Consider the following 3,918-nt stretch of genomic DNA (forward strand, 5'->3'; position numbering starts at 1 on the left):
AGTCATGGTATGGTATGCTGTACATAATCACGGAAACTGTCAGTGTGTCATTCTGTCAGTCAGTCATTCTGTCTGTCCCACGTTTTTCTACTCACTGACGTGGTCAATCTATGTGAAACTGCACATAGGCATTGAGGATTGGCATAGGTAGAAGGTGACAAAGCTACCAATGGCTATGGACTAGTCTAATGTTAATTTTAAAAATATCAGTCATGCATAATTCCTAAAATAATTTTACTATAAGCTTATATATGATTAAAAAATGTAAATTTAATTTCGATAGAGATTTGTTGACTTTGTGTTTCAATCAAAAATGTTTTGCACTGTTCAAGAGGTTGTTGGTTGAAAAAATATTTCAAAGGGTGAATGGAAAAAACGTTGGAGAACTACTGCGACAATATGACAGAGTTAATGTTTAGAAATACATTACATCAAATTATTTCAAAGAGACTAATAAAGCTACAACTGTTCTGTGGCAAGAAAATATGACACTAAACTTACAGCATGCAGCATGGAATAATAAAAACAAATACACCAGGATTACTTACAGCATAACATATTTAATGATTTAATAATAACAACCTATATTTAATCAGAATATGACATGGAACATTACAACAAATGATGAAAGCAGAGGGGCATTATAAAAAATGAATATGAGGAAATTATGGATGTTGTGTCATTTGAGCGGATGTCCCATTAAATTTCTCAAAAACAGCACAGGAATATCACATGACCTCTGACATGGACAGAGTCACAGTCATCCTGAACAAGAATCCTCATAAAATGTTACATAACCCATTATGAATTGTTTTTTGACATATTTTATATGAGAAAATTATAAATGTCTTGTAATGACTTCTTTATCTTCATCTTTATATTTCTCAAAGACTGTATAATAAACTGTTGTATGGTTACAGTTTGGGTCGTCCTGTCAGCTGACCCATGAAGGAAAGGTTTTTACGACAGGGCTATTTGATTATATCTTTAATTTGGATTAAACTTTAAAAAACAAAATCAGAAAATATCTTCAATCTTTTTTAAAAATTGAATTCAATATAATGCAATATAATGCAGTTTTACTTGGTTTATCAAATGTATGGAATTATTGCTGAAATCAGATCTTTCTTTTTGCTTTTTGGCCACTCCAAGCACCCATACCCAAAAGACAAGCATCAGAATCCAGGCTGGCTTCACTAAGTGCTCTGAAACTACGGCTTACTTGACGACAGTAAGAACCAACAGTCACGACCACTATTAAACTTATGTTGCATAAATGATGCACGACTTGAAGATGATGCTGTGAAATGCTAATGCCTTGACAAAGGGCACTTCAGACATCAAGAGGCAAAGGAGCAGGTGCTCCAGCACCCTCATTCTCCCCCTCTGCACAGGCCTGCTAAAGAACTAAGACGCTGTTAAAGCTGCCCTTCAGTTTGTTCGTTTTTTTAAATCATTTTTATGATCAGTGCACTGACAATGTTGATTAGGCACACTGTTCGCCAAATAGTTTTTGACAAAGCACTTAATTCAGTCAGGACCTTTTTAGTCAAAGAAAACTTTATTTCCATTTGCAGTATTATATTTGGCTGTATGGCTCTGTTCTGGGGCCTCTCGCCTTTCCACGCACCTATGTGGAAAGCCTTTAGGCAGAGAGATCAAACCTCCCTGCCCTTCCATGTGCATACAAGGAAAGCCTAAGGCAAGGAGAGCAGCAGCAAAGACCCCCGGGAACAGAACAGAGTAGCATCAATGACAAACAGAAATGACATTGATAAGTCAGACACAGTATGAAAAGGAGGAGCTGGGGTGGAGGCGGGTTGCAAAGCAGCTTGTAGAGGAAGCAGCAACAGTAGGCAAGCCTATCAGCTGACTCCCCTCCATCAGTCAGCTGCTCCATCAGTTGACTGGCTGTTTGAGATCAGCTGAGGTAGCTGGGATGTGAACTAATGCTATGCTCAATTTACGTCTGACTATCACAAACACCCCCATTCTCTGTTTAAGAAGGAACCAGAAACTGACCATAGGAGTCTTTAAACACCAACAAATGACCTTAAACCAGCGCTCCCATCCAAGGGGGTGTTACATTGGTCGACCTGGTCATATTCCACAGAGATGATAATGGTTTACAGGACATTGATTTATTTCCAGGGGTCAGAACAGGTCATGAACCACTGCACTATACTATGACCTTTAATTGACGCCATGCTTTTTGGAGACTTTTCAAATATCAACACTGCAGCTACAGCATATCGCTCTATGCTATCCTGTGGAAACTGGAGGTAGAGAGCTATTGAGCAACAGACTGAACAATGTAATACATTTCCTAATGCATTACCTGGCCCTCTCATCACAATCTCACCATAAATCAACACTGACTTTTAGATAAAGTCATGTTGCAACTAAACTTACCGTATACTGGAATATCCAGTAAACACACGTGTTGACACGAGGAGAACATGCAAACTGCAAACACAAACCAGTTGCCTGGCGGGTTTAAACCCAGACTTTGTTGTGGTGGGTTAAAAACTGAGCCACCGCGCAGCCAAAACAGTCAATTATTCCAATATGGGCTCTGTCAGAGTGCCCTTGAGCAAGTTACTGCAGCCCTGCTCAGCCACTGGGAGAATGTGTGTTACAGAGTTGGATGCCATCAGTGTGAACACATTTGCTCATTCAGAATCTGTCCTCAGATCATTTGCCAGCCTCTCAGATTGCTCTCAGGTTCAGGTTGGGAGTCAGTGACCTGGATTATCATTACTTTGTTGTGCTCTGAGAGCTGCAGATGAATCAGCTCTGGACACCTGCCATTATTCTGTGTCTGTCGATAAAACGCGCTGCAGGCCAGGCTGCTCAGACTGGCGTCACAGACAAACGCACTGGGAAAACCAATTAATCATTTGTGGATGTCAAAGACTGCAGCTTTGGGTCTAGACTGCAGCTTGTCTGAAAAAGTTGAATGGGTAATATGAAAACATGGAGACCAAGAGAAGAACATTATCAGATTACAAGACATGAACATTACTGAACATTTACAGCTGCTCTGATGATATTTTGTATATGATTAATGACCCAACAGTAAGTTATGAGTAAACTCTGCACTTCCCCCCAGCTTTATGGAGAGCTTTAAAGCCTTTCAGCTCATTGTTTTGGCTCTCTGGCCTGCAGCTTTACAGTTTGACTCACTCTCACTGCTCTCCTCAACAGTTGTTTCCATCAGCAGCAGTGGGGAGCTGTGTTGAGCAAACAAGCTCAGATAAACGCACTGTACGCTACAAGCTCAGCACCAAACAGCAGACGGACAAAGTTAGCGGCTAGCTAGTGAGGAAAGTGGAACATCTAGCAGCTAAGAGCCAAATATGTTGCTTAAGAGTTGATGTGTTACTGTATTATTTATATCAGATGCTGCTTTTTAATTTTGCTCTACTGCCCCCAAGTGGCCAAAAAAACCTGGATGCAGCTTTAAGTCAGCCTACGTTAAGACCAATTCATAGTTTCCTTGTCCATGTGTCCACAAGGGTTCCCTTGACATAAATGTCATCATCTACCCATGTCCATGAGCGACTGCACATGTCCACGTGCAGCTATTTTTTGTGACCACGTACACTGTATGCATAGCAAGCATGCCAACTATGCATACTCCACTCTGTTGTCCCCAACCACAGTCAAGTCCAAAACACTTCGCTCTAGCCAGCGTTGGCGTTAGTTTTCAAGTTGGATATTCAAAAACATTCGCTCCAGACCCAGCAGTGTCTTCTTAGTTTCCGTTTCACCTGATGTTTGCAGCAGGAGGAGGAGGGTAAGCTCACCTCCCAGTCCTCTGGTTTTCTGCTGGGGGCTGACATGGACCCACACTTGCACTATGAATGGAACCATGTGCGTGTCCACGTGACCACAGCTGTCAAAGGACATACAATG

This window comes from Epinephelus moara, chromosome 8, assembly GCF_006386435.1.
Source record: "Epinephelus moara isolate mb chromosome 8, YSFRI_EMoa_1.0, whole genome shotgun sequence".
NCBI classification, from domain to species: domain Eukaryota; kingdom Metazoa; phylum Chordata; class Actinopteri; order Perciformes; family Serranidae; genus Epinephelus; species Epinephelus moara.